At 39.2% G+C, this 10,831-nt stretch overlaps 1 protein-coding gene across 2 annotated transcripts in view; it reads left to right on the top strand.

The window, feature by feature from the left end:
* Positions 1–10,831, top strand: part of jmy (junction mediating and regulatory protein, p53 cofactor) — a 57,567-nt gene that overhangs the window by 2,304 nt on the left and 44,432 nt on the right. The gene's annotated exons all lie outside the window — the stretch shown is intronic.

Here is a 10,831-nt window from a genome sequence, read left to right as displayed (position 1 = left end):
GATTGATAAATCGATTTTAACACTTGGAGGTTCGGGGCCTTTTCAGGCACTTTGAGGCCAGGGCTCTACAGTGCGCCCATTTCACTCGCATTTGCGAGGAAATATTTCGGTATGCGAAGGAGGAAAACATAACAGACGCACATGTGCGAGTGCTTCTTGCAGCCCAAAATTAAGCATTGCGCACAGACGCAACGTGAGTTAAACCAGAGACGCTTTAAAAATACTTTTTAGAAGGTTAAACGTTCTAAAATGTATCAAATATTAAAACCGCACGAAAAGCTCCGCAAAGCAAGCAATACAAAGTTCTAAAATGTATCAAACATTAAAACAGCGCGAAAAGCCGTCACTCAGGTCTAACCATAGACAGGCCAAACTGTGCCCCGTCACGCACTTTAATTAGTTTACCAAGGATTCTGCCCGCCGCCACGCACTTCGGTTATGATTGGCAGTGCTCGCTATTTTTCCCCCGCAAAAGACGACCTGTGGTTAACTTTACTGCAAACTACTCTTCCTGGATAACATAACGTTTACAATGTCAATGTCAAAACAGCATGTTACAGATGATACTCTTTGTGATCTCCATTGCAGCTGATCTAATTTACGTTATGCTACTCCATGTAATTGGGAACGTGTTTCTGTGCGCACGAAAGAGAGAGAGCTGGATGCAGGATGGCTTGTCATTGTTGATAACTGATTTCTCCTTTTTATGAGAAACGTTTAAACGTTTCACTACTGAGCATTTATAAACACAGCATAGCAAACCACTCAGTGCAGTTGGCAAAATAGTCTTAAAGTAACAGTGCACCATTATACATTCATTAAACAACATCATAACCATATTTCTTAAGAAATGTATTTCATACAACAAAATTACTTTGTCATTATTATCTAAATGACACAATACGTTTTATATGCACACTGCATTAAGTGTGGCCAATTTTCAAGTCCCAATCAGCCAAAATGTGTAGCCACCTCTGGTCTAACTTAAAGGAGAATTCCGGTGTGAAATTGAGCTTAACTGTACCGAAACATGTTAAGGTGTACTCACACGTGTTGTAAGACGCACTTTCGCTCACCCCCAGCATTCCGAACTCCTCCGTTTTCAGCCTAGCTTGCAGTAGGCTTGAATCTATTAGATTGGGCAACACGTAGCCTATGCAGCTAAATCGCTATTTTTAAACCATTAAAAAGGTTCAAAGTAACTCCACACTGCATTGGTAGACTTCTGAGGGTCCTGACATTTAAAACGAGATACTTAGAACTTTGGAAGTGCACAGGAAGTTTATTTAAAAAGACTGTTTATTCAAGCAGTACCTTCATAGAATCTCTCCGCTGGGCGCCATCTTGTGGTGAAGTCGCGATAAGTCGACTGACGAGCACAAACGAACAGGAAAGACAGGGGGACATATTGCAAACATTTTGAGCTTTGTTACTCATCATGCTCATGTAGACAGTATAACTATATATTTCCTATGGAATTACTTTTGCAATATGTTCCCCTGTCCTTCCTGTTCGTTTGTACTCGTCAGTCAGCTTATCGCGACTTGATTACATTATTTCGTATTGAGATAAGTAGAAACACTCTCCGAAAAAGCAATGAAGAGAAAAGAGAATCCATCGGGGTCATTCCGTGTCAAATCAGACAAAATCCAGGAAAATGGTTGCAGCACCGACTCGGGATTTTCTTCAAAGTTTGTCTACACAATGTTTAGGTTCCATAACTAAGATCTGTAAAATATTTTTGTTCAATTCTATTGTTTTCATTGTCTTTTTGCCCTTGCCTTTTTACACTCTCTAAATGACCTTATCTTGGAGGCCATGTTAAGGTACTCATATCTTAAAAAGTATCATTCCTAGCCTGACTAAACTTTATAGAATGGAAGACAAGCATGTTCTCAGTAAGATTCAATGATTAAATGTTTGTACCACAGTCTCATTGGTTGTACAGTAGTCCCTAGTTTCTGAAAAAACATGCAAAAAAAGTGATATTGAGGGTCTCAAAACTTTTTTATTGGGACACACCTGCCATCAATGAGTCTTTTCTATAGAAATATAATCCCTTGTTAACTCATTGGCTGCCAGCGATTTTCAGTGCAGAGCGCTCCATACTGCCAGACGTTTTACAGCATTTTGACTGTTTTTCCAAGATCCACCGAACGGTGAGCTTTATGACTATGTAAACACCGAAGGTACCAAATGAAAGGGTAGACTCTCTTCTTTCACCAGGAAAAAACGGCTTGTTTCTATCGTTTTCCGTTCTTTAGTAATCGTCAGTAGAACATGGGTTAGTTTTGCTAAAAACACCTGTTTTTGACCAAAACATGGAGAAAACGATCTTTTTGTGAAAATCAACTTTTCAACGTTAGCGTTTCAGTAGTATGTCAACCACGATTGCACTGTTATCTCGTCAGTCTCGTCAAGGTTGCTAGGGACTCTGATGGTCGCTAAAGACTCTGAACAGGATGCTAGACTTAGCAAGCTAGCACTAGCAAGGTTGTTGTTAGTCTATATCGCAATATCCAATGTAAATGGATCATACCGTTCACGTGTTTTCCATCCTTGATGTAAGAAGTAAGCATATTTATTCCCTGCATCGCGTGCAAACTAGATCCACTGTGGTCGATCTTCAGTGTTTTTGCTAGTTGTCTCTGCATGACTTGTGCACTCTAGGCAGATACTAATGATCCAAATGGCACTGTTGCCATCTAGAGGTTCGGATCGCTAGTGCAGTCTGTTTACAAGCCTGAAACTCTGCCAGATCGTTCCCAAGCCCACCCAGGAGCCCTCCCCATTGAAAACGGCAATTGACGTCTATAGACGTCAATGGCAGTCAACGTATGTGTCTAAATTGACGTTTAAAGACGTCAAAGGCAGTGAATGAGTTAATGTTGCCCCAAAATGTGAAGTCTCCATATCAAATGAATTTGACAATAATAAGGATAAAACAATAGCCTGACGAGCCAGACCCACATCAAGATGTAGGGTCTGGACACTCACCGTAGACAGGGTTCAATCGGAGGGGTGGGATAAACAGTTGTCTTTCAAATTCCCTCCCCGCAATAGGATAACGCTAAACGAATTATCTTCTTGTTTTCAAGTAGCAGGATGCGTAACCTTCCCTCTCCACGCAATAGGATAACGCTAAACGAATCATCTTCTTGTTTTCAAATAACAGGATGCGTTACCGTCGCAACTTCTGGTCGCATGTCAGTCACCATTATGTTAAGCCCTGTGATTGGAGCGCTGGTGCTGGGGTTTCTCAGCTCCCTGGCTCAATGGATCTGCCCCGCCAGCCAAATTACATTTGCTGACGCTAGGGGCGTCTAGATTTCTAGGCTAATAAAACGAGGCATGTTTGTATTTTTGTGTCATTTTCATGCAGCTGAAAAGCTATGTGGGGTAGGTAGTAGGATCATGAAAATCTATGTGGAAATAGAAAAGTATATGGACAGATATATATGAGATGTAGTGTGTAAAGTTCTAATATTGCATCTAAGCCCCGTTCACAGAATAAATGCATGTAGTTACAGGTGTTTTGGTAACACCAGAATAAACATTTACAATAAAAAAAAGTGAAGTTTGGCACCCCCCTCTGGCGAAACAGTAGTATTTTGCTACTTTTACAAGGCATTAACTCTGGTAGCTATTTGAATGGAATGGAAAGGCTTTATTTTACTTCTCGTATTCAAAAGAAGCAGAAATTCCTAATACCTTGATATTGAAAAGGATAGCAAAAAAGCCACCAACTAATGAAAGGCCTATTTTAGATTAATGGTTAAAACATAATTTCAAGTATATAATTCGGTGTATTTGGCATCCTTTTCAATTTCAAGGTATTAGGAATTTCTGCTTCTTTATGAACTGAATTAACTTAATAATTTCAGTTGCTTAGTTGTTGATAAATCAAACGTTTTATTGAGCATCCAACTTCGTGTCACTCACTGGACTTACAAACAGGGTCAGAATAGCAAAAAGACGTGTACGAAACTCCAATGGTAGCAGGCAGCTAGCTAGGGTAAGTCAGTTAACTCAGCAAAGGAGAGAGCAATGAAATTATATGTTGCCTCGTACCTAGCAAATGAACGAACGTCTGAACGAAGACATTTCTGTAACTATTTAGGTCTAATTTAGTTGAAAACGAATTTAAGTAATTTTAACAAGATTAACTAGCAAGGTTTGAATTGTAGCTGAACGTCATGTTGCTGTTATACACACTATCAAGCTTTCATGAAAACGTGAGTCTCCATACTGTATTAGAGGCTGTTGTCTTTTATTTTCTAGATTAGCCTACATGTCATGTCTCTGTCTGTTATTGTTTTGGGTTAGATCATGATTGTACAACTGGTTTGGGGGCATCAAAGTAGAGCCTTAATCCTTTGCTTTAGAAGTTTGACACTTCTACCCAGCTGCTAACAAACGGCTAAAAACTATCTACTCAGAAACTCTAGGACCCATATCAAAATAAAAGTCATTTTCAGTGCATGCATTATGTCTTGCAGTAGATAGGTATAAAACAGCACAGGATACTAAAAGTATACTAACAAGCTGGGGTACAAATAATTGTATTTATTAATTCCAGTTTACTCACTTTGGCATTAAATCATATCCATAACCAGTGTTGCCACAGTTACTTTGAACAAGTAATCCGATTACTGATTACTGACTACTTCTTTAAAAACTCCTTTACTTTACTGATTACTTGATTTGAAAAGTAACTAAGTTAGATTACTTAGTTACTTTTAAAACTAAAAAGTAGTTTAAAAAGTAACATCAACAATATAGACATCACAACCTGCAAAAAGTAATTTCAGGGAGGTATCTAAAAGATACTTACCTACTGAGATACTGAAATAGCCTACAGATGAATATGTTTGTTCAATAATGTCTAGTCAGTATATTAAATAAGGAAGGCTATAGATAGAAACTGTGGTAGGCTAATAAAATATGAAGATTCTACTGTAGCCTTTTAGAATATGCCAATTAAATGACACTTGTTAAACTCACCTCGACAAGTCTTTTGCAATCATTTAATCCACCATGGGCGATGCTAAAATCACTGTTACAAACAGTGCAGTGCGCAATATTATCATTATTTTTTGCTCTTATGAGACAAGGGTCTTGTAGTCTGGTGTTAGATGCGGTCTTAAATGTTACTTTTTGGGGGGCACTGACTGACGCTATAGTACCATATTGAACTGATTTATTTAGTTCGGGAGAAAAGAGATAAAAGCCCGCCTACACTGAAAACGTATCGGTTGATATAGCGAAACAGCCCAGTCAGGGTGCTAGTTTTGGATGCACGTCGGGCACACGCAGCACCCTCTCTCTCTCTTTCTCTCTCTCTCCCTCTCCGTTGCGTGCGTCAGGGAGCCGCTATATGCGAACTCGGGATGTTCAGCACCTTAATGTTGTCATGTGTAGATGACTCAAATTCAAAATATGCCTGCTGACTGTATTTTCATATAGCCTAGGATACGCGCCTTTCTCCTCCCTGCATTGTTGTTTACATTTGTGTCGCTGCGTGGAGCCTACACATTTCATTTCATTTCAAACCTTTATTTATACTCGTAGGGCATTGAGGTTTCCCTCATTTACAATGACGACGAGTTTACAAGAAAAGGTCGTGCATTAATAAAAAATAAAAACAATAGAAGGGACATATAAACACATTTTTTTTTTAAGTAGATCATTTCAAATATATATAATATAATATATATATGAAATGAATAAAACAAATAAAAGAAGTAAATAAACTAAAAAACTGAAAACAGTTACAAATTGATGAGCAGAGATGTGACACTAATTGCTTAAATACATTAGCAGAAGGCAATAGCTCTAGCTTTAAAATTTGTTGCAGAGCGTTCCAGGTGCTAGGGGCATCGAAAAGAAAAGCAGCTTTGCCAAGCTCTGAGTGTACACTAGGGACCCTGAGAGTGAGCCAGTTGTTAGATCTAGTTAGGTAAGATCCAAGGTTCCATTGCAATAAGGAGGAGATATAGGGCGGTAGTTATTACCACTAATAGCTTTAAAAACAAACAAGTGCCAATGGAAACTGCGCCTCGAAGAAAGAGAGGGCCAGCCAACCTTACTGTAAAGAGTGCAGTGGTGTGTATTATAGTTATCCCCAGTGATGAATCTAAGGGCAGAATGATAGACAGAGTCTAATTGCTTTAAAATAGATGCTGTTGCATGCCTATAGATGACATCACCATAGTCTAAAACTGATAAAAAATACAGCCTCAACAATTCTCTTCCTACTGATCATGGGAAAGCTGGACTTGTTTCTGTATAAAAATCCCAACTTCTGACGGAGCTTGGAGGCAAGGCTGTTAATGTGGGACTTAAAAGAGAGCTTCTCATCAAGCCAAAGTCCTAGATGTTTATACTCAGAGACTCTCTCTATGAGAGCCATCCACAGTGAAAATATGATGTTTCCTAAAATCAGCCACTTTAGCTCTTGAGAATAACATACATTTGGTCTTTTGAGAGTTACGAAACAATTTACCAATTACAACATGAGTTGTCCTCATGCTGAAAACGTGAGCAGCCTACACGACAAGAAGAAAGCAAAATGAAAATGACAAAAATAGTAACGCACGGAGACTTGGATGAGTAACTTTAATCTGATTACTGGTTTGGAAATAGTAGCGCGTTAGATTACTTGTTACTGAAAAAAGTGGTCAAAATACAGTAACGCGTTACTAAGTAACGCGTTACTGGCATCACTGTCCATAACCATAACCATAATGTGTGTTTAACAACTTCCCTCTCTGAAAGACCCCCCCTGTGCACACACCTTCCTCAGTTAATTCTAAAACCACCAGCCGCCACTGGTTTAATCCTACAAGTAGCGTTCCCTGCAAACTGTATACTTCTCCCCCCCAAACTGTATAAATCCCCCCCATTGGAGTCTTGTAATTCTTGTCTTGTAATGTAATTCAGGCCCTGGTCAGGTTCACGAGATGTGGATGTCTCAGCAGCTGGTTCCTCATGTGCAGTGCAGTCTGAGGCTCCTTTTCACCTTATCTTTCACCTCAGTGTAGAAGTAGTGATTCTTGTACAAACTCTTTGCACAAACAAAAAAGAAGGATTTAAGAAAGTAAGACGCAGATAACGCTGACGTTAGCGTGTGTTACAGTTAACTGAACAAAGTCATATATTCAATCGTAAGCACAAGCCTCAAATCTAGTTTCGTAGGCTGCAACAAACACCCCTTGTCTGTATTTTGCTCAGACTCCTGCATTCCCCTTTCCGCGGGTGTCTCCCCAATTCTTCGGTGCACGTCTGAAAGTCGACTGAGGAGGGAGGGTAATTGCCTACCTGTCATTGTTGATGTGTTGAATGTGCTTCTCACAACGTCTGTTAGTAGTAGCCTCCTTATTTATGATTGGTTGCTAATACAAAGGAAATATCCATATTTGGTTTGGGCTTTCCAACAGTGTCACACACGATATGCTTCGGATCACGGTCACGGTAGACATGACACTTAACCCTATGAGCCCGACGGACGCAAAGTGCGTCAAAAAACGCACACATTTTCTTTGTTACATTGCTCCGCTATTATTAGTCACAGCGAGATGAAACTTATATTGCAGGAAAGAGCAGAACCGGGGCTTTCCAACGATACTAGACACTTGTCTGTACGATCAAGTATGAAAATAAAATGAAATGATGAAGTTAAATCAAAGTATATCATATTTACAGTCTATATTGCTCTGCGTTCACCGGCACATCCAGGACTCTCGCTTAAATTACTCGCGGACCACGCATCGCACAGACATGACACGCATATCAAATGAAAGAGGAGAAGCAGAGCTTTGCATTGATAGCAAATGCATCGATCATTTCGTATGATAAAATCAGACGAAGTTACAGACAAATAATAATGTCATATATCTTTGGCTACCTTTACTCTCGTTTGATTTCCTCGTGAAATCGCGATCAAAAAGATTTGGCACACATGTCAGATGAAAGAGGAGAGCTAGAGCTATCCACAGATACCAAATACAACCTTCTAGGCCATAAAACAGACGAAGTGACAGCAAAATAATAACTTCATTTAGCTCCACTTACCTCGTGTTTTTGTGTGGAATAGCCTATGTTCATAATCCAATGTTATCATGTGTTTCTCTATGACAAGTCACGTTCATAACACGGTTTTGAGATCCTAGCACACTCCTGGTGATATCCAATTCAAGACTCATATTGCATCCAAAAATGTAAGATCAGCTAGTGTCACAATATGGAGTGCAAAAAGTGCCAAAAAGTCATTTTTTCATCACTAAATAAAAATTGCCATTTATTTCTGGAAGGCACACACCACATATTTCTGTAAATTGCTCAGCCCCAAAGTATACCTCCACCATGGTTCTTATATTGCCGTGTTCAGGACAGTCAGGCCTACATAACCACGTAAGTTTGGTCGAGATGTGAGCTTGCTGTGGTGAGATACACATCAAAATGTAAGAATTTGTATAGTACGCTTTTCAACTTTTTATTATTTCAAAATCTAAATCAAATCAATGCAAGTATTTATACATGATATTGTGGCAGATCTGGATAGCCTAGACTGTGCTGAAAAAAACAATATGTAGCATGTGTGAATGGCACTTACAATGACCAGGATAAATGCTTCTAATTAGAGGTAGTGAAAATGCCCTTAAAACAGCTTAGGGCTCATAGGGTTAAGAATGGGAACTTTTGGTGAAATTAGAAATATATAGGTGCAAGTAGACAAAATGTCATGAATTAAACACCTAAATGTGTAAATCAGACTTTGTTGTTGTAGTAGGGTGAAAGAATACATGCAAACTAGCACAAAATGTCGAAATTGCCCAATGTATGCAAAAACGATGTTTTCACCTGCCGTGTCAGGTAAATAGGGTAAAAATTTTAACTAGCAGATATCACTATGAAACTTCCCCAGTTGATTACTTACATCAACATAAGAAAAAAAATGTATTACAAGTTTTTTGTAATTGAATGTTTGAATATGCAAATGAGGCATTATCTCATTAAATATGCGCTAATTTGCATATATTTTAAAATGCATAATCTGAGTTTTGGATAAAGCTAGGTTCAAAATTGTTTTTTCATTGTGTTAATATATTAGATTGGAGAAAAAATACAGAGGGATTTATAGATATCTACTTCTGTTGTCTTGTAAATCAGCATATAGTGTCAATAGCCTTGAAAAATAGTTTGCCATGTTTTTAAGCATAAAATGTCATACATATCAGGTTGGGAATAATATATCAACAAACCCCTCTGTAAAAGTCTTGTAAATATAGTTTGGTATAAGACTGGAAAGTTTGGCACATGTAAGTGCTTCAGAAGTGGAGATTATGTTCTGAGTGGGAGAAGAAACTCGTTTTGAGAAAACAGCCTTGAAACACAGCCAATGGGATACGTTCTAAGCCCAGTCTTGCCTTTGAACCTTCGCGATTGGTTGCTAATACAAAGGAAATGTCCATATTTGGATAGCATAGCGTCATTCAGGAGAAACAGGGCTTTCCAACGGTGTCACACACGATATGATTTGGATCACGGTCGCGGTAGTACATGACACTTTAGAATGGGAACTTTTGGTGAAATTAGGAGAAATATATAGGCACGAGTAGACAAAATGTCATGAAATTAACACCTAAATATGCAAATCGGACTTAATTGTTGTAGTAGGGTGGTAGAATACATGTATGCTAAGGTAGCAAACTAGCACAAAATATCGAAATTGACCGGGGCTGAAAAAAACAATGTTTTCACCTGCCGTGTCTTGCCTTAAAGTAACAAAAAAAAAAAAAAATCTGCAATATGAAAAATAAAATGAGATTAATTGCATTTTAGGGCCTCTTACATCGTATTGCATCGTATCGAATCACACTGAATCGTTCTGTATTGAAACGCATCGTGTCTGAATAGTATCGTAGCTTTATGAATTGATACAAATGGAATCGCCTTAAAAGGGAGCACACACCTAATAAATAACCAACCAACCAACCTCTGGTCAAAAACTGTTGCCAACGTGTAAAGGGGCTCCTTCTCAACGTCAGTAAACCTTCTCTGAACTGCCTCCAAAAAGGTGGCTTTTCTAATGCCCACTCCAAAGTATGTATCAGCTCTTTTCTCCAAAAGACATTTCAGCACGATGATGGCTGGAATGACATCTGCAGCTATTGCTGTCCATGAGTTCATTTCTTTAGTAAGTTCTTCGAAAGGAGCGAGGAGTGTGATCACATTCTCAATTAACCCCCACTGGTGCATAGTGACAGTGGCCGGTAGGTCATTCGCTGTAGCGAATGCCCCTAGCGCACGTCTCTGCTTAATCAGCAATTCCAGCATATAGAAAGTAATGTTCCATCTTGTGATGATATCTTGCTGCAAGCTCTTTCTTGGTAGGCCAAGCTGTTCCTGGATATCATGAACTCACGAGTAGGCCGCTGGCAAGTATTTTAAATGTCACCATGTCAGTCATGCTTCGTTGGGACAGCAGACCCTCGTTTACTGCCAACTGTAATGTGTGCGCCATGCAGGGCAAACTAGCCAAGTTAGCATCATTCTTTGCTTTCACCATGTTCCTTGCATTGTCTCGCAACACTACATGCACCCTACTCCTGACGATTGCCCAATGTTGTAACATTCTCTCGAACGCAAAGGCCAGATTGGCAGCAGTGTGGGATCCGACCAGCTCTTGACACATTGGTGTAGTTGAAAGTCATCATCGACCCACTGTACAGTTAGGCTTAGCATGGACATCAGGCTCACATTTGATGTCCAATGTCAGTCGTAAAACTAATCGCTGCATTAGGATTGGCATGTAAGATGTTGTCAAACA

Source organism: Sardina pilchardus, chromosome 14 (assembly GCF_963854185.1).
Source record: "Sardina pilchardus chromosome 14, fSarPil1.1, whole genome shotgun sequence".
Lineage (NCBI taxonomy): Eukaryota > Metazoa > Chordata > Actinopteri > Clupeiformes > Clupeidae > Sardina > Sardina pilchardus.
The sequence above is the reverse complement of the archived record's forward strand: the minus strand, read 5'-3'. Positions and strand labels throughout refer to the sequence as shown.